Source organism: Acipenser ruthenus, chromosome 10, assembly GCF_902713425.1.
Source record: "Acipenser ruthenus chromosome 10, fAciRut3.2 maternal haplotype, whole genome shotgun sequence".
Taxonomy (NCBI): domain Eukaryota; kingdom Metazoa; phylum Chordata; class Actinopteri; order Acipenseriformes; family Acipenseridae; genus Acipenser; species Acipenser ruthenus.
In genome coordinates, this window is record NC_081198.1 from 29,873,358 (window position 1) to 29,898,998 (window position 25,641).

At 37.4% G+C, this 25,641-nt stretch overlaps 1 protein-coding gene across 1 annotated transcript in view; it reads left to right on the forward strand.

Annotated features, from left to right (window-relative positions):
- LOC117410804 (contactin-associated protein-like 5) overlaps nucleotides 1-25,641 on the forward strand; it is a 245,439-nt gene that overhangs the window by 87,986 nt on the left and 131,812 nt on the right. The window lies entirely within an intron of this gene.

A 25,641-nucleotide genomic window follows, 5' to 3' on the forward strand; every position in this document is an offset into this window, starting at 1 on the left:
GAAGTGATCACTTTTCTACATAACTTGGATAAATACACCTGGTATAAAATATTTAAAATCAGTTTGCCATTACGCATATCACTAAAATAGTTGTGGCAACTAGAGACCATTATAAGCTCAGCTTGACAAAAATGTAGTTACAGTAGGACCTCAAAGTAACAAACATGCTTACATCAACCAAACATACCACATGAAACTTGAAATAGTCACCTGGCTTCTGGTGAAGATTTGACTCTGGGAATTTTAACAGTTAAACACACAGCTCCTCTGGCTTATTTTTGTTTTCTTGTTATTATTAGTCATCTAGGTGAACAGTCAGACATTTTTTTTTATTTTATTTAAATGTACCTCTCGTACAGAAATCAAAGTCTTATATAATATTGATCTTTGATGTCTTCAGAACACTTATATGGGTGGTGTTACCATGGAAACTGTAATATACACATAACACCAAGTGCACTTAAAGTATTCTCTCTGTATGTATATTAACACACAATTGCAGCTACAGAATACATGAAAGAAGAGGTCAATTTATGAATGCCTCAGACAGACTATCAGGGTCAACTGACTCAATGTTACGAAAAGTGATTGCTTGGAGAAGAGGAATAGCTATATTCAAGGAGATAGCCTTGTGATCAGAAAGCCCCAAATCAATCCCATCGAGTGAACACAAGAGCAGTTGCATAATTATCATGTTTTGGCTTGTTGAATTCCTTTTTAGCAAATTTGGTGTTTTCTGTTGTAGAAAGGATAATGCACAGCAGTTGTGGTACAATATAATGCTTAAAAGTGATTATTTTAGTCATGATATGTTGTTTAAATTAGGAATAAACAATGATGTGTTGAATTGGTAAAAATAAGTCACTGTTTCGAGTGCTGTTGGGCATGAGAAACTGTAGTTTATTTTCTTACCAATTGAACACTTTGAGTTGTTTATACCACTTAAAACATTTATTCCTAATTGATACTTGTTCGTTAATGAGATTCAATTGATTGTTAATTTGGTAATTGGACTTATTTTTTGCTCTTTTGTTACGCTTAGCTCAAACAGTTAAAATGTTTGTCTCTCACATTGTGGGAATGTTGTCATGAGTTCCTCAGAATTTGAGTTTGAAATCCCATTTATACAGACAGTGTCTGTTGTAGGTGAGGATAGTAGTGAGGACTGTGTTTTAGATGCAGCAAATAAAAATGCAAAAAACAAAGCAATGTGAACCGGGAACAGAGACTAAAGTTATTGATCATTTTTCCGAAACTAAAACAGTTTTCAAGAAGTACTCAGTGAAAATGTAGTGGGCTGTAATCTTGTTTGAACAATGGTTAAAGCCAGGAAAGAAATGCAAAAGCGGAGTTTAAATCTAACATCCGTGTAATTGATTGAGATGTACTAAATGATGATGAAGTTGCTGTTGTTTCTGAACCTGTCCAGAAGATAACAATTGGAAGAAGAGTGCTGATGTGGAAATTATTTTTGTGGTAGAAAATGGGGTAAAATTGTAGAAGGGAGATACATAGAACCCCGAATAGTATGCAGTCTTTAGTCTGGAATGTAAGGTAGACATTAAAAAAGTTGGATGAAAAAAATATAGTTCTTGCTGTTTAAATGAGGAATGGAAAACTACATCTCCCTGAATGCCATAGCTATCCAAGAACACTGATTGACTGGCAATCAGTTAAGCTAATACACCTGTTTGTAATTTAGCAAGCCAGGCATGTATAAAATGACAGGTTTCAGAGACAAAAGCTGTCTGTGTGAAGGTAAGGACCTGAATACAGCCCTGAATATGATGTACTCAGTCTCTTGACTGGAGGGTCGTGGGTTCAATACCAGGTGGGGGACACTGCTGCTGTACCCTTGAGCAAGGTACTTTACCTAGATTGCTCCAGTAAAAACCCAACTGTATAAATGGGTAATTGTATGTAAAAATAATGTGTAAAAAAATTATGTAATTGTATGTAAAAATAATGTGATATCTTGTAACAATTGTAAGTTACCCTGGATAAGGGTGTCTGCTAAGAAATAAATAATAATAATGAATAGTCTAATTATAGCCAGTAAACCAGATTAGCGGTCTGACTGAAAGTTAGGGATCCTGTTAAATTTAGTTAGCACATCATACCACGAGCTAGGATTAATATTGTTTTGTATTGTTTGTAAAAGAAACCATTTTCCCCCTGGAAAAGGGACACCGCGGAACAAATAATAATTAAAAAGGTACCGTCCTGTTTAAACCCATACTTTGTTGTCGAGAGTGCTTTATCCACCAAAGACAGTGTTAGGATTCCAGAACTCTGTTCAAGACTGACCAAGTCATGTTTACTAATACAATTAATAAAATAAAAATAAAGAATACATAATAAAAATGTATTTCTGCAGCACCACCCAAAACTATCAGACAATAACAGTGCACTGACATCACAACCTGGATTCTCTATTTAAAACAACCCCTGAATAGCTAATCTCCCATATTCAAATACAGTTTTTGCAGACATTTAATCTGTCCCAATTATTGTTGGAGTGTATGCTGTGTGGTAGAGTAGGTGTTCCTGACCTTAATTAGAACCCTGGGGGTTGGGAGACATTTACTCCATCTTGGTGAGGGTGGCTGCAAGAGGTAGCCATCTTGCGAAGGTAATTGGGGTAATTGTGGAATTAGCTAAGGGGTTAATTATCTAATTAAAACACCTAGGCAAATTTAGCCCCTGCATAAAAGGAAGGGAAACCCTGTAGTCAGTGGGTGAAAATAATCATGAAGACAGGAGAACAATATTTGGGCTAGGCGGGGAAGTCAGTTGATCAGATAAATGTAAACTTGAGTCAGGTGGAAGTAGTAGGGTAATGAGTGTGACAATATTTCAGTGGAATGCTAGAAGTCTTATAGCTAATGGGCAGGAATTCAAGAAATGTATGAATTATGAAAAAGGAGATCGATCAGTGTATTCAGCTGGTAGAAAAATTGAGATTTAAGATTCCAGGGTTTCAGATATTAAGGAAGGAGAGGAAGAGAGGGGGAGTTTGTATAGGGATTAGAGAACATTTAAATTATAAAGAGATTAGGATAGCTAGTGATTTAGAGATAAATGGAATTAAGATTAAAACAAGAAATGGAGATTTGGATATTTAATTATTATAATCCATGTCAGAAATTGAATATAGAATAATTGGGAAATATAGTTAAAATAGATAATGGATTTGGAGAATTATAAAAGAGCGAAAGCTATGGCACAAAGGGAGATAAAGAGTAAGAGAAAATACTGGCAAGCATATTCTGCTACAATAAATGAGGATACTGATGTGAAAAGTATATGGTGTAAAATGAAAAGTATTGCAGGGAAAGGAAATGGGTAAAAAAAATGATTCCATCACTAAGGAGTGGAGATGAGCTAGTTCTTGAGGAGGAATAAAAAGCTAATTTTGTTAGGCGATTGTTTTGAAAAAATCAATAGTAATGGTCATTTTAATGTAGATTTTTCTAGATAAGATGGATGATTTTAAAAGGTTACATTCTGAGGTTTTTAATGATGATAAAGAAATGATATGTATTATAACTGATTTGAAAGAAGCGATTGGAAAGGGAAAAATGTATTGTCCAGAAGAAGATAATATTTGGTATATGTTTTTTAGACAACTTCCAGAGGAATGCCTAGGGGTTATTTTAGATTTTTATAACAGAATAAGAAAAGAGGTTAAACTTCCAAGGTAGATGGAAAGAAGCAGTTATTGTGGCTATTTTGAAGCAGGGGAAAGAGGTGGCGAGAGTTGAATCTTGTAGACTAATTGCCTTAACTACTACTGAATGTAAGATTATGGAGATGATAACACTGTTTTTGCACTTTATTGAGGGTAGAAGTATGTTATCCAAATTTCAGAGTGGGTTTTGAACATATAGATCCACTTTAGATCAGATAATTAGGATTACTACAGAGGTGGAGGAGGCTTGAGTAATAGGGAAATGGTGGGAGCAGTTTTATTGATATTGAAAAGGCATATGCTAAGGTGTGGAGAGACAGACTGCTGTATAAATGAAATAAAATGGAGATTAGGAGAAATATGTTATGGTGGATACAACATTTCTTAGATGATAGGTCTTTTTCGAGTGAGAGTGGAACTAAAATGTCTAAAACCTTTAGTACGGAAAATGGGACTCCACAAGGAAGTATAATAAGCCCTTTAATATCATGATAAATGATTTAGCAGATGAAATATTAAAAAGTAAATGTAAAGTAGTTTTTTTTGCAGATGATGGGGTATTTTGGATAAAAAGCAATACAGAGAGAATTACAAAAAGCATTAGACAAAATAGCAAATTGGTCAGATGAGTGGGGGTTTAAGATTTCAAAAGATAAGTCTGTAAGCATGATATTCTCAAGCAAAAAGAATGTGGAAAAGAAGGTTAAATTGGGAATGAAGGAGTTGAAAGAGGTTGAGGATTTTAAATATCTAGGTGTATATTTAGATAGGAAAATGAGATTGAATAAACAAATGCAGAGTGCAAGCAATGTATGAATCTTTTGAGAGCTGTTGCTGGGATGACTTGGGGGGCAGACCCGAAATGTCTAGGTATGATATGTAAAGGTGCAGTATGTAGTATTTTGGATGTCACGTATTGGGAGCAGCGAACAAGACCCAGCTGCAGGTTTTTAATCAGATACAGAAACTTAAGGCATTGAGTAAATGAAAATTGGTATTGAGAAATTGTGTAAATGAAAATTGGTATTGGCAGTATAAACTGATTCAGTGGAAAAAGAGGGGAGGTACTTTTGGGTTTCATGTAGGGAACTAGATTGGAGATTGGACATTTAAAGATCAATGAATTAGAGCAGGTGGAAAGCGTTGATTATATCCGAATACCCAGATGGACTTTTGTAAAACCAAAAATTTGTTGTAAACAAGTTGTAAACAGCTTACAGAAATGATAGATAAGAGCAGTGGGAAATAAGTAATTAAAACACAGGCAAATGACTATGTGAAAGGGAAGGAGGGAGCATTACATGCATATACTGTACAGATGGATCAAAGGATCCAAGGTCAGGAAAGTAGCTATGGCAATATATATACCTGAGATGGAGTTTTGTAGAATGGAAAGATTATCTGATCACCTATTTATAGTTACTGCAGAAGCACTGGCATTGTTATTTGCGATACATAAAGTGATGGAAATAAAACCAAACAGAGTAGTTCTGTTGAATGCTATTGAGACGGGGAGTGGAGTCAGGAAATATATTATATTTGATATTTTAATAGCATTAAATGAATGTGCAATCAGAGACATAGACATTATATTAGCATGGGTACCAAGTCATTCTGGGATGCTAGGTAATGAATGCAATAACTAAACCAAAAATCATGGAATTATGGCAAAATTAATGTGAACACAATCTTAAGGGAAGGTTTTATTATGCTATACAGCCAAAGGTTAGCTTAGGGAGTGAAACATCTAGAGGGGAATTAAACAGGGCGGAAGAAACTATAATGGCTAGATTGAGAGTTGGACATACGGCATTGAGTCAGCATCTTTTTAGAACAGGGAAACATGAAGATGGATTATGTGGGGATTGTCAAAGGTTAGAAACCATACAACATTATATTTTGGAATGTAATACATTCAAACAATAAAGAGAGGTGTTAATAAATCAGCTTAATGCATAAGAGGTGGATACTAAATTAATACATAGCGTACAGAAGGCAGGAAAAGAAAAACAAAAAGGGAAAGAAAAACATAATACAATATATTCAGACTACTGGAAATTAGGTATGTATCTAGATGATATTATAGACGGGAGATAGAGGACGCTCATCATCTGCTATTAGATGGCATGCGCCAACTTCCTTTTAATCAGAAGAGGTAGTGAGTGGGTGCTGTGTTGAAGCTATGGCCTGTGTGAAGCCTAGATGTGTGCAGACCTGAAATAAAAGGTATTTAATACTTATACTTGAATGAGTGTTTGGATTTTGTGACCAGTAAACGGCTTAGCTGTCCGGTACAGTTAAAACTGAAGAAAAGTTTAGTTTACCACTCCTGGGACGAGTTAGGCTTTTTGTTTGGTTTTATTTTTATTTTGTGTTTAATAAAAAGTGCACTTACGTGCTTAAAACATACTTGTTGACTAGGACTTGTTTATTGGCGGACCCACATAAAACCGTGGTAAAGTCCCAGACCTAACCTGACACAAAGGGGCTTTACCACAGCTGGTAGGGTTACTGTATCCTATGAAGTGACTGCCCCAGCGCAGAAAAAATCTTGGGTAGATTTTTCTTGAGTAAATAGCTTCAAATGTCATTTATAATTGCTATATTTTCCTTTCCCTTACTATTTTGTAGTTTGCAATAGTTTGCTATGGTTCTGGCTTTGCTGCTGCAATATTGAGTATCTACCAGCCCCACCTATTCTCTTACTTTATAAATGAAGAATAGGTAGGGTTGGCAGAGGTGAAAAGTCACCTTGTCATATGGTGAAATGAATCTCCTACTAACTGATGAGTTAATAATACTCATTTCAGCATAAGACCTGTATTTACTTCTCAACTACAGAGCTTGCTGTTTAGTTGAATGGCAAGATGTTCGTCTTTGAACTGTTTAATTTGCGGTTCACTCCCAGCCCTTGTCTTTCCATTCAATTCAATGGGCTGAGATTCTATTTCATTACAGTGGTGCCCTATGTGAAGAATCCTGGTCCCTGTGGTTGAAACAGGTATTTAATTATCCTTGTTCTTTGAATTATAGCAGTAGCATGTGTAGCATGTGGCTTGTTAGACATGTGATTCTAAAGTCGCTCTAAATCCTTGGGGATCGCGAGTGGTTGTGGTTGTGGTTGTTGAACCCCCTTCCCTGAGCCTAGGTGGATGTGCACATGTGCTTATGCCCAGGGACATGCTTTGATTAGGCTGGGGGGAAAATGTCATGAATCTCCTGCTAGTGGCTGATGAATTATTAATACGGACATCAGTATAAGAACATGTGCCTTTCTATTCACTTCAAAAGCTCTAAACAAATAAAATATAGAGAAATAATAATAACTCACCGTTGCAAACACCATAAATAGCACGAGAAGTATATAAAAAGCTATTTCTTATATTAGAGCAATTGAGTAATCTAAGAAAACCCCAATATTCTGGAAAAACCAGCATGAAGTGAAGGATTAAAAAATTCAGTATAGATATAGTATAAATAGTTTCCCCTTCCAAGCTCGGTGACTCTTTGGAAACTAGTGAAAATTCTCAGTAGGATATGCAGCACAAACACCGCCATCAAACCAGTTAATTACATGGTGAGCTGCGTTCTATTTTGGGTTAGGCTGTTAGTCTCAGAGTTCAAGGCTTTGGGAAAACAAGCAAGGTGCGTCAATGGGAGCATAAGGGGGGTGTCTGCCACAAATGTGCCTTGAATATCAGAAGAATAATGATCCTAATGATCAAATTAAAAGTGTGAAAGGCTGAGGGGCTGGGGAATAGAGACAGCACTAAAACATGACTTAAATATACTCTCAATGTCAGTGCCTGACATCAGAAGTGAATTTGATAATTATGGGGTCTGATAAAAGGAATTTAATGGCAGGCTCTGGTCATGATTCTATGTAATAGTATGTTGGATATCAATAAGAGGTTTAAGTGAGTTATTATATTTGTCTTTTACTGTAACGACAAATGTAACATAATTGCTAAGATACTTTCAGAAAGTAGTGGGTTATTATATATTCTGTTAGATGCCAGAATCTTCAATGCCAGGTTAGTGCAAACTGGTAGAAAATTATTATTAAACTAAAGGATTAATTTCTCTCTACAGCTGCACACTACACTTGATATACATGTGGGTTACACCTGGCAATTATATGCCAATAAACTGAAAATAGGAGTCGGTAGTACAATGTGTGTTGTCGGTTTTAAAAACTGACAAAATTGGCCATGACGAAAACAAAACATGCAGATACCGTATGTTTTACTACAGTATTTATTGCGTCATAACAGTGAAAAATAACTTTGTGATACAACAAATAAAACCAACTTTTAGTGGTTTATTTTAAGATTGACTCTTCTAGAATGTTTTGCCACGCGGCAGCATGACTGTGTGTGTGTATAATGTACTGCATGTGTGTATTTTAGTCATTGAAAGACCACAGGTAGAGGGTAATTGTTTTCAAAGACGGATAGCTGATAAAAACAATCTCTTACCACATCTCTTAAGTCATGAGTCTCCTTTCTGCCTCCTGACCACCATAAACACCCAGCCACTCTACCTCAGTGGGATTTCAGAACAGTGCATCACTACCACTCATTGTTATATATGGAGACCATTTAACAACCCCGGTTGCTTGGATAGTACAGAATAAGCTTGCCGTTGTGAAAAATAAGAATTTTTAAACATGTTGGTATTGTATGCACTAAACAAATAAACTATCTACAGTATAAAGACAACTCTTGTGTGTGTGTGTTTTTTTTTTTTTTTTTTTTTTTTTTTTTTTTTAATTTAGTCGTCGCCAATTATTTTACCCCGTTTTTCACCCCAGTTTAGCATGCCCAATTAGTATCTGTATCCCCGGCTCACCGCTCGCAACCCACCTACATTATAGTGTTAATATTGGGCAGCTTATTGAGCAGCAAATGTTTTTGTAACCATTCACAGCATTCTAGAGCGAGTGCTGGACCACACATACTGGTCTGATGGGACCATGTCCTTGCTTCAAATACATGCAAATGATTTTAATGAGCCAGTTGTCTTAAAGAACAGTGGTATCCCATCATGTCAATGTTACACAATACGTTCTGGTACTGGTTGTTTCAGGGTAACTGTCCTGGAAGATGTCCATTTTGAGGAGATCCCCCCCCCCCCCCCCCTCTATAAACAGCAATGAACAGTCTCAGTCAACATTCTAACAGTTGCAGGTTAAGCACAAATGTGGTATGTGTATGAAATTCATGAGATGGCAACTTCACATTTGTTGTCATTCCTTAAAATGTTGTCCATTTTCTAGGAATACAGAACAACTGCGTGGGATTGTTTACTAAATATCTTTACTGTTTACCGATCCCTCTTCAGGAAGTGGGAAGCTGACTTTAGGTGGATGGCATATTCCAAAATTGGAGGCAGTGAAATGGTTAAACTCTTAATTCTGAATAAAACAGAAAACAGATCAACAGGGACAAGCAATTAACAACTTCATAATTGTTATGACAACCATATACCATTACCATTAAAATAGGGTTAATGCTTTTGCCTTTATGTTTCCCCTCAGGAATCAAATAGCGTAGTCACTGACATGCAACACTACTGTCACCTGCCTGTTAAAAGAACAGTGCTGTCTGTTATTTGGGTGTACTTAAAGCCTTTGTTGTGTGCTTGTTCCAAGTATAACATTTCTTATGTCATGCCAGCCGCCACAGTAAACAAGGCACTGGGTCTCAGATGGTTTCCCCCTGGCTAAATTATTCTAAATATAAGAAATACACAGCAGAGGTGACACTGTCACCAGGGAGGAGAAATGTTGCTTGAATGGCGGGAAGAGAAAGCACTGCCAGTTGCTATCTTATACAGTACCAGAGCAGAAATGATTAAGTCCCTGTGGAAAAGGTGTCATCATGAATGGATACAAGCATTTCTACAGGGATGTTTGCACTTCATGAGGAGTCAACTTACTTTGATAACTACGAAATTATAAAAAAGGACATTACCGATTCATACATCAGCTTGGGTCCATCTAGCTAAATAGCATCTGGTAATATCACTGGGACGTGTGATTTATGTTTATTTCATAAAAATTGTTTTCCTTCTTATTCTAGGTTAGACCTACAATAGCAGTGTACACTGCTTGTGTAGGTAGAGTTGTGTGTGTGAAATGCCATCTTTTTATTAGAAAAGTAAAGGCCCTGTCCAATATCTCAATCTTTTTCTATGAGGGGATGATGTGCCCTATGCTTTCATTCATACAATCTACAAGCTTGTAAGAGACACAGAAATACAAACCTAACGCAAAACATCAATCTACAGGTATTTGCCGAATTAATGGAAATACTGTTGCTGACACAATTAACATTCGGCTATACAAAGAGTACATCTTTTTTTTTTAACTTTCCCTTTGTTTTTGGGTAAGTTTAGCTTGAGAAAACCCTGCTTATGAAAGATCAATTTTAGGAGCAATTTGCAAAGGCTGAAGAATTGTACCACAGTTGTAATGTTTTCAGATTATGACCTAATACAAATCAGCACCAGTAATCTGCTGTATCAGGTCTGAAATAGTTGTTCTAAATCCATTGGGTGGTCACTGCTGCTAATACTCCTGGACTATCTATTGTTTCTTTAGTTTCTATTGCTTAAATTCATGCGTGTTAAGTAACAGTACTACTTCAATTGGCAAAATAAACAGTAAATGACAAGAAAATATTACCAAAATTGGCTATTAAAGAGAAGTCTAATAACAAAATTATCGCCAAAGTAATAATGCACACTTGCTTGACATACTTGTAACGCAGAAGAGTATATGCTACAGCATACAACTATGTACCTTGTGACTACCTTATCTCAAGCATTAGAAAGCAGTCTTCATGAAATTGAATTAAAAGAGGCTCTTGGTCAACAGTGTGGAGTAGTGGTTAGGGCTCTGGACTCTTGACCGGAGGGTTGTGGGTTCAATCCCCAGTGGGGGACACTGCTGTTGTACCCTTGAGCAAGGTACTTTACCTAGATTGCTCCAGCAAAAACCCAACTGTATGAATAGGTAATTGTATGTAAAAATAATGCGATATCTGTATAATGTGAAATAATGTATAATGTGATATCTTGTAACAATTGTAAGTCGCCCTGGATAAGGGCGTCTGCTAAGAAATAAATAATAATAATAATAATAATAATAATAATAATAATAATAATAACTAAATAGTGCAAACAAGAAGCCCAGCCCTGTCATCTTGTGCATGTTAAATGAGTGTAGTGCTCTACAGTTTCTTCAGGATAGAATTGTTATTGTACCCCAATGGAGAACTCAATCAAGTTTATCCAAAGCAGATTCCATAACACAGGAGGTGGCTTGAGGTCCCCAAACCTTTGTTGAGGAGAAAGCCTTGAATACTGCTAAATTCATGTCTAATTAATTAGAGTATGTGCTGTTGAAAATGTACATGGTTTGAAGAGCTTTCTGATTTGGGTTTCAAAAGCTTTTTGAAAGCCATTACCAATGTTCTTTCCCTTCTAAATGTGTGTCTAATAAAAGCTTCAGCAACAAAATATTTTCTTTTTTGACCCAGATTCATAAGTGAATAGAGGTAAGTTAAAAGTACTGCTTATTGAAACCAGGCAGTGTCACAGAACCAGCAGAAGAGCTGCACAGGAGAGTCAGGGAGAGAGTATTTCGGACTAGGCAGACATTACTAGGGCTGTGTGAGACGGAGGTAATAACTAGATACAGATTGAGCACAAATCATACTAGCCTTATGTGTAGGCTGCGAATGGGAATCTTGGAGGTGCAGGGGTAATTTCTCTTGGTCAGTTCGTGTCCACAGCCTCACATTCTGAAATGAAACACCTTCATTGTCTGTATTCTCGTTTTCACTGGATACCAGACTTTCACTGTCACTGCCACTCTCCAAATTGATAGATTCATCACTCTCATCAACTTGAAAATCGCTATCTTCCTCCTCCTCAGAACTACTAGCTACTCTCTTCATGCTGCAAGTTGCCATTTTTCTTTTTACTGCTTGTCAAGTTTCCTTCTAATGTGTTTATCTGTGGATGGGCCGGTCTGTCAAGCACATTTTTTAGGGACTGCTATCTGCCACTGAAAAACAAAACTGCAGGCTATAGATGCATATATATTATTGCTATTAATTAATGTATCACATCTAAATGACATGAACAACTTTGCATATGCACATATAACTCCCTGCATGCTTTTCTCACAGGAGTGACAATTTTGGACTCTCTTGCGCTCCACATGGAAATCGCGGGATAAGCAGCTGGGTGGTTAATAAAAAAAATCCCGAATTGTGAAGCCTTGCCTAACAGCGACACACTCAGACGAGAGTATCTCCCTAAAGTGTATGCAGCACACGAAGAATATTTAAATGGAAAATGAACAATTCTGAGTCTGAATGCGTTGTATGCGACGTGGCCACTGATGATCAAGGCAGCTGTGTTTTGTACATTATTTTCATCCCACAGACAACTGCTAATTGAGAGGAACTTACTGCTTACTTAGTAGATAATTGCTGCATCTTGACTCTGGTCAGGCTGTCATAAGACGCTTGCGAAGAATGGCATTGATTTCAACTGTGTTTCTGCCTTTGTAATAATAGACAGTGTAACAGAGGGAGAAACACTAGCTGTTTACATCAGCCACTGATTCCTGAACATCTCATTTTGGTGTTGACAAGTTTCTGCAGGGTACAGCAGGTAGTGGCAATTTTGGGAACAAACTAATGCTGCAATTCAGTCAGTTTCATCAGTATCTGCCACCTGCCTTTGAAGTGCCCACTACCCGTATTTGCCCAAGCGTGGTGTTGAATGCTTCCTCAGCAGCTGTCAGCCGTCTGGACAGGTAGGGTTTCTAAGCCAGGGTAGTATACGCAGCATCACCTGATCCCCTATATGCTGTATTGCCTGAATGAAAGGGAAATATACTGTATATAACGTCTCCACCGGTTTTCAGCCATAGTGACCTGCAATATCTGTTGGTCAGTTTCATTTTATACCTCTGAGTTCATTTTTAATTAATGAGTCGTAAGATAAATTAGTTGAAACAGCATTCACTACTAACGAAATGACACCCCACTAATGACATCTGAAAAACAATTTGGGCAGGAGCAGTAAAACACATTATTAACCAACCAGGCACGAGGGATTTGGCTTTATTACAGCAGCTTAGTTTCACTCGTGTACCAGTTCTCTGAGCGTGGAAACCACATTTTCAAAAAATTTCACTAGTAATCTTCAAAAACAGCACGAGTACTTTACGCATAGCTAATTTACCTATCAACCCCCACCTTTCCCATTCATTTGCATGATGTCGAGTGAAAAGCCTGGTGGAAACTTGCATGGAAACTCCACCAATGAAAACACATAGGCAACTTACATCAGTAGAATATAATGTAAATAGAACATTTGTTTTTTGGTGAACTGGATTTTGTGAATTGTCATTCGTGAATTTCTTTTAAAAATACTGTGAATTTTCCAAGCCCCTACTGATATGAGGAGATCAAATCTGTTCTAGAGCCAAAGCTGGCGCCAAAGCATAACATTAACGAAAGATGGGAACTGGAATTTGCCGTTATTTTTGGTTCCACATGCCTGTGGGAGACTACGTTCTCAGCACCGACCGACCTGCAGTTGAAAAAGTGTGGAAAGCTTTCTGATCAAATTCTCGAGGCTCAGCTTTGTTGTGCTGTAACATGTTTTGAGCCTGAGCTGGAAAAATTGTGAAAACCAAAGCTTGCAAAAGTTCACACTAAACTTTAGGCAAGTGTGCTTTTTTATAGTTTTTCAGAAAACAAAAATGGGACACATTTGTCTTCTTGACAAGATGTTTCTTTAATTTTAAATGTGATTTCTATTGGACAATATGTCACAAAATACACAGCGGCTTTCTTTTCTTCAGTCTTTCTTAGTTGAAAATGCTGATATGTTTGCATTCTGTTTATTTTATTTTTTTTATAGCTACCTTAACGTATTGGTCACCACTAGCTTGAAGCCACATAATCCCAATTGATCAAAAGAGTTTTACTTTATTGTACTCTTGTTCACTTTATTGCTGGTGGATCATGGAGCCCATTGAGATCCACCAAAATGGATCTCAATACTTAATGTATTGGCCACCACTGATATAGAACATATATTTAATAATAGGAAGCATTACCACTCCATTAATGTACAAATGGTGTGTTATGCGAAATTGAGAGTTGAAATGTAGTCATAAATACAAGCAATCAAACAACATCACTTTTTTAACATTAAAAAAGTGACATTTCACCAAACACTTTGTGAAATGTAAATAGTGAACTTTTAATTGACTGAGTGAATGCTTCGCTAACTTTTGATTAATATTACAAAATAAATCAGAGGAAATGGAGACAACTGGTGACTTATCTCACTTCAAAACCAGTGGCTTACTGTACTTGTACCACCCATCAATATAAATATTGCAATTTGCATGTATGTTTGAGGAAAAAAACAAACAAATAACCACTCATCATCATTCCTAAATATGTGTGAGTTCTGGCCACTGATCACTTAGGCTCAATCATTCTTCCAGTTACATAAAACCTTGCATTATTATTATTATTATTATTATTATTATTATTATTATTATTATTTATTTCTTAGCAGACGCCCTTATCCAGGGCGACTTACAATCGTAAGCAAATACATTTCAAGTGTTACAATACAAGTAATACAATAAGAGCAAGAAATACAATAACTTTTGTTCAAGCAAAGTACAAGTGAGACAAACCACAATTCAATAATACAGGAGATAATAGTGATAGTTACATCAGGATATGATTAAATAGTGATAGTTACATCAGGATATGATTAAATACAAAGTACTACAGGTTAAACACTTGGCAGATTACAGTATTCTGAAGTACAGGATTAAATGCAGTAAAATAGGGGGCAGATAAGAGCAAAATAAAGCACATTTACATGAAGGGTGATAGTGTCCCAGGATACAAACAGAGGAGTTCTACAGGTGCTGTTTGAAGAGGTGAGTCTTAAGGAGGCGCCGGAATGTGGTCAGGGACTGGGCAGTCCTGACATCTGTAGGAAATTGTTATGCTTTAGCTCTGGAAACCAGTGATCTCCTTTTTCACATTACCTGTAATGTTTAATTTAAACCATTTCCTTCATGACCAATACTGTGTGTTTATGTTTTCATCTTCAACATTTTGAGCACCACAATTTAAAAGGCAAATTCAGATCCTGGATGCTACTACAGCTCATCAATGTGCTGAAAAGTCCGATTTTTTCTTTTCATGTGCCACTCTAGTTCGTTGGTGCTTAACCTTTCAGCTCAATGCTACCGGAGAGCCCATCCTCCAGTAAGACTGCCTGTCACTGTGACCAGTGACTGCAGCTGATACTCTACTTAGCAAAGAAAGAAAAGAAAGCTGTGGTGATCTGTAAGCTCTTCTAGAGGCAGAGAACAGTCCCTGTATGGCATCACACTGTGGTAGAGCAGGGGTAGGGGTTCAAGACATTGGTTTCCATAAAGTGTAACTGTGAGTGGTCAGGAGACCACTCGTTAGGGCATATTATAAATCATACTGTATTGACCTGGCATCTCATCCCTTAAAGCTAGGACTATGTGTGAATTGCCAACCTTGCTTTTTAAAGATGAACATCCTGTCATTCATCTAAAAAGCTCTTTAGTCGAGAGGTAAGTCAGTGTCTTATGCTGATGTCAGTATTTTTAACTCAATACCCACTAGGAGGAGATCTATTACAATACAATGCAATACATCATCATCATCATCATCATCATCATCATCATCATCATCATCATCATCATCACCACAAATACAACTAGTCTAGTCCAATCCAGGTTATTATCTACATTTTGTTTAGATCCACACTGAATCCCGGTTAAGATCAGTATCAATATTACCATTTTTGTTTCATTCTGACTGTTTCAGTCCCTTGCTTTGGACTGCCATAGTACTATACTATTTATTATTTTTTCCTTAAGTTTAAAGTGTTCATGCAGATAAGCACAGCTAAGATGTAAAGGCATACTTGAAGTAACATACAGTCATTTGTTCTGAGATTTTATGTGCAGTACAGATGAAGAAATTGAGTAGGCAAGAGTGAGATTGGTGCCAAAGAAGAGTTAATTTAGACTGCCCAGGTTACCTATGAACTAGGCCATGGGTGGCACCTGTTACTCTTGTTTAATGAACAATGGTTCTTTATGATTAATAGCATCCCTTATTCCCGATACCCCTTACATAACATTTATAGCTGCTGACAATGTGCCATGGAGTTACTAGTGGCTGCTCATCTGTGTGCATTGCATGAGAGCTGTTTATTTTATTGTGTGACCCTCCAAGTGCAAGCTTCAAGACACAAATCAAGCTTGCTTGCTATGCAAACTCGTGTACTATATCCAGCACTATAAATCATTTATTTTCACTGTGCAGAAATGTATTCAGCTGATTGAATGGAATGAAAAAGCTAAATATTAAGAATGTGCTATATCATGTAGATAGATATTACAGCTGTGGATCTATTAAATCATCATATTTTATCAGTGTTCCTTGTCACTTCCGCCATATGTTACTATACCATAACAATGTCTCCATATGTGTACCATTATCTGTCAATAAGGAACATGGTGTAAAAAGGCATTGTGTCTGGCGATGTGCTAACAGCTAGACAGGCTTTTAAATCATCTCATTCTTCTGCAAATCCCCAGCTGCCTTGCTTTTTGAAGTACTAATTACTATTCTTTGATCATTTTTAGCCACCTGATTAAGCCTAGAAAGCCATCTTTGCTAATTAATATCCACGGTGCATCTTTTTAGGGGAGATAAAGTCTGTAAACTATTCAGCATATGTTCTTTAGACAAGGATTGTTGAGTACTGTATAATAAAATAATAAAAAAAGGAAATTGCAGATTACCATTGGGGTCACCCTTTTCTGAAAAACAAGATTTGACATGTTGTCACAGATGGCTAGAGTGGTGCGTGTGTGTGTTCACATCAGGTTCAGGAAGAAGCACAAAATAGACTAAAGGTATGGGGCTAAAACGGCCCAGGCTGTATCTTTATTAAAGAACAAAATAAACAATTTAAACAAAAACAAACAAAAGGGCACACAGGCCAAAGTAAAACAAACACAAAACTATAATTCTAAGTTTATAACAACGAGTACCTTGTTCGCTGGTTGGTAGCATTTGTTCTTAATCTCATTAATTCTCCTCACAGCTCTCTTCCCTGCTCTGAGCCTGGAGTGGGTCTTTTATACTGTGGCTGGAGCCTTAATTACCTGTTAAACAATTACCTTATTAAGGCTCCAGCCACATTCCCACAAGCTACTTAGGATGGGGATTCAACATCCATGCCAACCACATTTTATGAGACTGGCTTTTCGCCAGTCTCAAACAACAATGACGGTTTCGTCCGCCCGTACACAAACACAATGTTGTATATATTTAATAATAATAATAATAATAATAATACAACACAAATAATATATACATACATAAAGTACACACAAGGGGTGGGAACCCCGATACACATGTGCATTAAATAACATAAAAAGCTTTACAATAAAGATTGTAGATTTTCTACTTTTTTTTTCATTTTATTATTATTATTATGGGGTCTATTTTGATGATCTCAGCAGTGATTTATTTTAATACCCGCCCTCTAACACTCATTACCCAGCTCTATCAGAGACCTCTTATATAATGCTCCAGTTAGACCCCACATCATATACTGTGTCCAATTGTCATCACCTCTCTTTCAAAAAAGACATTATTGCACCTGAGAAGGTATAGAAAGGTAACTAGGCTACCAACACTCAATGGCATGAGTTATGAGGACAGGTTCAAATAATTAAAACCCATCAGCCTAACAAAAAGACAGAAAACAGATTTATTTGGAGTTTATAAAAGGGGCCTAAATGGAAGCTGAGTAAAAGTGTATAAGGTATGAATCACTTTGTTTATACAGAGAGATGTACAATGCATGGCATAGACTACCAGTTGAAGTAGTAACATCTAAAACATTAGAGGCTATCATATTGGACCCCACTTAGTAGGGATGAGTCAAGTCTTATGTTCTTTTTCTAAGGTATTTATCTTTGTATTTAGTGATGATAATTGGGGGAACATCAGCAGGATATAGGGTGGCAGTATTACTATAACCCCTATATCTTAAAGGGCCCACCTTTAAAATTAGGTGTTTCTTTTGTCGGAAGGAATAAAGACTAGTTGTTTCAGGGTTTGGATTTTCTTTTTAAGTAGCTAAGTAACAGATACAATTTTATTTCATGCACTTATTAAAATGAAAAATACTTTAGTTTGGAATTGCAGTCACAATCTGCCAGGTAGATCACGTTATATGTGTAAAACAGTGAATTAAAAGAAAGGTCTGTTAGGTTATTAAGAGCTCACTGAGAACAGTAAAACATGAATAACATTTTACTTAAAAATGTGTAATGTCCGACGGCCTTGTGCAAACATACATGCTTAATGTAATATCTGTCCTTGTGACGACTCATCTGCAGAAAATAGGATGCCAGATGGAGTCTGACTCCTCCATTCAATTGTTTATTGATATAAATATTGTTTACACCTTGTATACCATGGCTGCAACCTCAATTTTCTGTGTTGTGCACTACCACGGTGTGTTGTGTAGCAGTAGAATTAAAATTAATTGGTTTCTGGATCCTTCAGCTCAATTACCACGGGATGTTTTGAGAAGAGCTGATGCTCTGGCTTGTGATCCATCTTTCCATTAATCTGTAATAAATATCATTATTTATTTAGCTTGTCACTGGCCTGTAATCTGTTGCTGAGTAAGTAGGTCGTCAATCACTTAGTCACATGGATGGCAGATAATGTCTCCTATGCATTTAAGCTTCCCTGACTTTCGTGCCCCTATTCCCAGCATATGCTACTTCATTGAAATCCTGTATTTTCTATATGATACAGTGCTCTTAAAAGTGCTACTATGGTATTTTAAATTATATATTACATCTGTACAAGATGTGTATTTGTTTTTGCCCAGAGAATGAAATAGCAAATATTTATAATTAAAACATATTAAAATTTAAGGGGTCCCTGAGTGGCTCATCTGGTAAATCACAGCACCAGGGTAAGTCATATCTGAAACAAAAACACATTGGAAATGTGAAAAAACACCAAGTTATCAAAAGTGCCCAGCCGATTAAAGTGGAGATATCAAAAACACAAGCCAAGTTTCAAGAAACCATTGGGGCAACCTTGGCCAGCACCAAGCAAATAGGTACAACTGTAAAAGCGTTAGGGGTCAAGGTTGCCCCAAGGTTGCAGCAGTGTGGCGTAGTGGTTAGGACTCTGGACTCTTGACCGGAGGGTCGTGGGTTCAATCCCAGGTGGGGGACCCATTGAGCAAGGTACTTTACCTAGGTTGCTCCAGTAAAAACCCAACTGTATAAATGGATAATTGTATGTAAAAATATACAATATGTGTAAAAAATAATGTGATATCTTGTAATAATTGTAAGTCGCCCTGAATAAGGGTGTCTGCTAAGAAATCATAATAACAATTGTTTCTACTAACTTGGCTTGTGTTTTTCATGCAAGTTCGATCCACTTTTATTGTGCCTGAAAAACAGAAGCCAAGTTACGGGAATAGCAAAATTGTTCCAGCTATATTGAGGCAATGTATTGCCGATTTTGAAAGGGTAAATGTAAATAGTAGCCTAGTCTGTTGAAAGGGTAAAGATGTGAATCTGTGTACAAAATTGAAGGCATATGAAAGAAAAGGTTTTTAAAAATATTACACAAAAAGGTTTAAAAGATTAAAAAATCTTATTTTCAGGACGTTTCAGGCAAAAGCCCTTCTTCAGCTGTTTAAAAAAAAAGTAAACACAGTGCAGTAAACTTGTTATTCAAGGTTTATAATTATACAAAAAAAAAAATACTGTATATATATATATATATATATATATATATATATATATATATATATATATATAACCACCTCTGATTGGTTAAATAGCATCACATGATCATGCATATATGTTTAGCGTTTAGCACAGCTTACATACTAATCAGCCGCTTCACACTGAATAAATCACTACACACCACTACATTCTAAATTCCATGACAAACTGCCATTTTATTTTTTATTAGTTACAAAACCACTGCCAAAAATGAGTGGCATTTCACCTATTTCCTTTAATATATTTGGGGATGAAATTCCACATAACTGGTACAACACCAACTTTCTGAGTGAAGACCACCTGAAATAAATAAATAAATAAATACTTGCAAGAGTAGACACATAACAGTAGATGAGGAACAGCTAAATGAAATAGAAAAAAAACAAAGACTGAAAATGAATGTCCATTAACCAGCATGGGCTGGTTAATGGACATTCATTTTATGGAAATAAGTCAGAAAACCAGTATTCAGTCTCCAGTTTCATAATGCTGAGCTGGACTAAATACATATTTTAACAGGAGAAGTTTTAACATCTCTGCTAACAGCGAATTTGAAACCAGCAATAATGTATTCCTGTCAGTCAGGAAAACTCATAGAAAAGCAGGCCGTTGATACCGCTGTTGGATTGGTGCGTAAAGTCTGGTTTGATTGTTAACTTAATCTGGCACGACTAAGAAGCGAGGATGTCCGACAACTAACAAAAACATATTTTGAGATCCAAAAGGATGAAAACGTACTAGTGGCTACTGATTGAAAACAGGTGCAGAGGTGATGCAGTGCAGAAATAATCACAAGCCAGGAAACTATAATCCGTTTTGGAAAAGGGGTCTTTAATTTGTAATTCCTGGTCTGGCGACCAAACAATAAACCTCCGGCAATACACACCAATGTGTAAAGCACGGAGGTAACAATAATAAATGGGTTGCAGTCCAAATAATAAAAAAATGTTATCCGCCCCACACCAGTCCTGGTGCGTGTAGTAGTGCTCGTGATGGGTGATAACAATTATAAAGTGACTGTGCTGTAGTGTTGTTCCAGGTAGTGCTGGTCCAAGGCGACAGCTCCGGATACGTGTTAGCCGTCTAGTGATTCACAAAACAAAAGACAATTACTAACAACAACAACAAACAAAAACACTCACAAATCCTTTTTACTCTTTTTAGGGTTTCCCCCTTCCTTCCAGTTTCACTCTTGCTCAAAACCAAGTGAAGGAGTAGAATGAGATTCTCGTCCCCTTTTACGCATGACCCCTTGGTAAACGAATGCAGCTGTCTCTACTATCTGCAGTTGCTATGTCGTTTCCCTTCCGGGTCAATACATTCCTGCAATGGAGTCTCGTCTTCTTCCAGACTGACCGACTTCCCGGCCCTGGGAAAAAACTGTCAGGTTAGCCCGTCCAAAGAACTCTACTTTCACTGCTTAGCGCCCTCACAGGCCGGGAGGGAGATTTACAACCAAGATTCATTATATTTCTGTCACATATCCCACTGCTCAGAGTGGAGCCAAAGGAACACTTGGCTGAATCTATCTTTCTCATTACTCCCCCCTCCCGGGAAAAATAATCTGCATTTTGAAACGTGTGCCGTCAGCTGCCTGCTTCACTCTGCAGGCTTGCCACGCAGCTACAGTGCCTTGCATAAGTATTCACCCCCCTTGGACTTTTCCACATATTGTAGTGTTACAACCTGGAATTAAAATGGATTTAATTGGGATTTTTACCATTTGATTTACACAACATACTTAACACTTTGAAGGTGCAAAATATTTTTTATTGTGACACAAAAGTTAATTAAACAAAAAAAGACATTTGTTGGTTGCATCAGTATTCACCCCCCTGAGTCAATACTTGGTAGAAGCACCTTTGGCAACAATTACAGCTGTGAGTCTTTTTGTGTAAGTCTCTACCAGCTTTGCACATCTGGATCCTGCAATTTTTGCCCATTCTTCTTGGCAAAATTGCTCAAGCTCTGTCAAGTTGGATAGGGACCGTTGGTGAACAGCAATTTTCAAGTCTTGCCACAGATTCTCAATTGGATTGAGGTCTGGGCTTTGACTGGGCCATTCTAAGACATTCAGGTTCTTGTTTTTAAACCACTCCAGTGTAGCTTTGGCTGTGTGTTTAGGGTCATTGTCCTGCTAGAAGGTGAACCTCCGCCCCAGTCCCAGGTCTCTTGCAGACTGAAACAGGTTTTCCTCTAGAATTTCCCTGTATTTGGCTCCATACATCTTGCCCTCAATCCTGACCAGTTTCCTAGTCCCTGCCAATGAAAATCATCCCCATAACATGGTGCTGCCACCACCATGCTTCACCGTGGGGATGGTGTTCTCAGGGTGATGAGCAGTGTTGGCTTTGCGCCACACATAGCGTTTTGCGCTAAGGTCAAAAAGTTCAATTTTTGTCTCATCAGACCAGAGAACCTTTTTCCACATGTTTGCTGTGTCTCCCACATGCCTTTTGGCAAAATCCAAACAGGATTTGATGTGGGTTTTTTTCAGCAATGGCTTTCTTCTCACCACTCTTCCATAAAGCCCAGCTTTGTGGAGCGTCTGGGTTATAGTTGTCCCATGGATGGTTTCTCCCATCTCAGCTGTGGATCTCTCCAACTCCTTCAGAGTTACCATTGGCCTCTTGGTTGCTTCTCTGACTAATGCCCTCCTTACCTGGTCACTGAGTTTTGGTGGACGGCCTTCTCTAGGCAGAGTCGCGGTTGTGCCATATTCTTTCCATTTTTTAATAATGGATTTAACGGTGCTCCAGGGGATGTTCAAAGTTTAGGATATTTTTTTTATAACCCAACCCTGATTGGTGCTTCTCCAGAACTTTATCTCAGACTTGTTTTGATAGCTCCTTGGTCTTCATGATGCTGTTTGTTTAGATATGCTCTAACAAACTCAGGGGCCTTCAAGAAACAGGTGTATTTAATCTGAGATTATGTGAAACACCTTAATTGCACACAGGTGGACTCCATTCAACTAATTATGTGACTTCTGAAGGCAATTGGTTGCACCAGAGCTTATTTAAGGGTGTCACAGCAAAGGGGGTGAATACTTATGCAATCAAGACTTTTCAGTTTTTTATTTGTAAATAATTTTGAAAAATATGTAGATTTTTTTCCCCACTTCAACATTATGGACTCTTTTGTGTAGATCAGTGACAAAAAATCTTAATTAAATCCATTTTAATTCCAGGTTGTAACACTACAAAATGTGGAAAAGTCCAAGGGGGATGAATACTTATGCAAGGCACTTTATGTGCAACTTACACAGCAGTCTACAGGGATCGCTGGTGCGTGGTGAGCTGAGGACACCCTGGCCGACCTAAGCCCTCTCCACCCGGGCGGTGCTCAGCCAATTCTGTGCATCCCCCTGGGAACTCCCATCCATAATCGGCAGTGAAATACCCTGGACTCGAAGCGGAGATCTCCAGGCTATAGGGCGCATCCTGCACTCCATGCAGGGTGCCTTTACCGGATGCGCCACTTGGGAGCATGACAATATTTTTTAATTTAAAAATATATGAAAGCATGACGACCTTTATGTACAAAAATCTTCACTAATATACAATTGAACAAGAACTGTTGAGTATTTATTTTCATTTCATACAGTATTAAATGGCAGTGTTTTATATGATAGTGAAAAATAAATAAATATCAAGATAAATGTCCATGTATTCATTTATGTATTAATTTATTTAAATATTTATATTTATATATTTATGTATTTATGTTTTCCTTTTGCCAAATATATAGGCTATCCTTCAGCATATAGCTAATTCTCAGAAATTAACATTTCCTTTTTGTCCAGTGGGGACCACAAATAGCATTACTCTCATAAACCAGTACCGTGAGAGGAAACCGTACTTCCTTGTGCCAATAGGGACTACAATGAGCGTTACACTGAGAAGAAACAAAAAATGTTCAGAGCTCAAGATCAGAATGATGATGATGATGATGATGATGATGATGATGATGATGAATGATGACTTGAAAAATCTCAAAAATAGAACAATCTGCTCAGAATTCTCAGCTGGCTGACTTCATCTTTCAAAATAGCGCTTGTCTCAACTAATCGTGTAGCACTGACAGTAACTCAACATGCTTGCAAACTGAAGGTTACAGGTTCAAATCCCATGTTTACCAGACCTATTTTTATGTTTATATAAAGAAATATTGTTCTGCAGGCAAATGTTCCATTTTAAAGCAGAAATAAATAATTTCATATAAATGATAGACATTGCAATAAGTGTGTTCCCTAGTATATTTCCATGTTGACAAAACAAATTAATTGTTATTAAAATCTGATGTCCTATAAACAGAGACAGTATGGCGACAGAGACAAGAAAATAGGGTGCCTCACAGCTACACTATTTCACAAACAAGTTTAACCTTTTTAAAAATAAATGTTGCTCAGCTAGGCCAAAAACAAATATTAAAGGATGCTACCTTTTAATCAAGCGGCTGCAGCTCACTTTAGCCTCAGCGGTTACCGCTGTCTTTCAAATGTCAGCACTCCGTTTCCTGTGGGACATATAAAAGGGAGAGGACCACCCAGGACCCCAATGGGGCTGTAAGTGCATTCCGCACGAGGCCCCAAGTCAGTCCATTAGCACTGCATTCTCACGCAGGGATGGCCAGTATATCTAAATACAATTAAACAAGTTGGTTCAGCCACAGTTCAAGCATGTTTTAGGAATGGAAGAAAAATCTCTGCTCTGACTTCTATTTAGTCTTTTTGTTTTATACTGCACTGCAATGTCAATACATGTGCAACACGAAAGCTCAAGGGCACAAGATGCTAGGAGGCTGTGTGGTCCAGTGGTTAAAGAAAAGGGCTTATAACCAGGAGGTCCCCAGTTCAAATCCTACTTCAGCCACTGACTCCTTGTGTGACCCTGAGCCAGTCACTTAACCTCCTTGTGCTCCGTCTTTCGGGTGAGACGTAATTGTAAGTGACTCTGCAGCTGATGCATAGTTCACACACCATACTCTCTGTAAGTCGCCTTGGATAAAGGTGTCTGCTAAATAAACAAACAATAAAAAAAAAATGCTGCGTACCTACAGCACAGCAGTTATAACATTCAAATGACTGTAACAAGGGAAGCACATATTTCACATAATTTATTTGAGATTGGAACATGATATTGTATGAAGATTTTCTTTCAAAGCTTTGTGAATAGCACAGCAGCACATACTTGTTTGCAATTGCTAAGAATACAAAATTAGGTCTTGAAATAGGCGATAAAAGCAGGAGGGTGCAACAAAAGGTGCCCGGGCTCAGGCTTTTAGTGTGGAGTGCATTTGAGGAGGCTATATCTCACACTTTGCTATAAATTTGACTAGACAGGATGTGCATGCTGAAACTCCTCTAATTTAATTGGATTGTTGTTGAATTGTCTTCATTATTCTGCATCTTAAAGTGACTTCTCACACAAATTATGGATAATTAGATGCAAACCAGCGGTGGTTTAACAATAATCTGTATCTACAGTTTCAAATAGATTTAGACAGGGCATCTGAAAAAAGTGCTTTTTTAACCTGAGTGAATCTACACACATGTACCTGGTTGCTTCTAATAATATTTCTGCTTATTCTTTCTGTCATTTACATGACCTTGGCCCAAAATGTGACAGGAAGCATTCCTCAAAAATCTGTCAGTATTTTCATTTGTTACTTACAGAAGTAACTGTACAAGACCTTTTCACTTTTGCCTCCAGCCTATATGGATGGAATTGTTCATCAGAATAGTGCCTGAGTTTGAAGCTATATTGATTTATCCCTGGGACAGGCTAGCTGCAGGGAGGACTTCAGACCAGAAAGAATCACAGAGACTTACGTACTGTGTGTAACTGAGTCACGGCAGTGATCAGTGTTTTAATAAACAAACAAAAGGTTTTAAACAAAACAGAAAAACAGGACACAGCACTTGAGGCCAAAATAAAGAGACAAACAAAACAGACTAACATTTAAACAAATGGTGGATGAACAGACAAACAAACACGGTGAGTTTAAA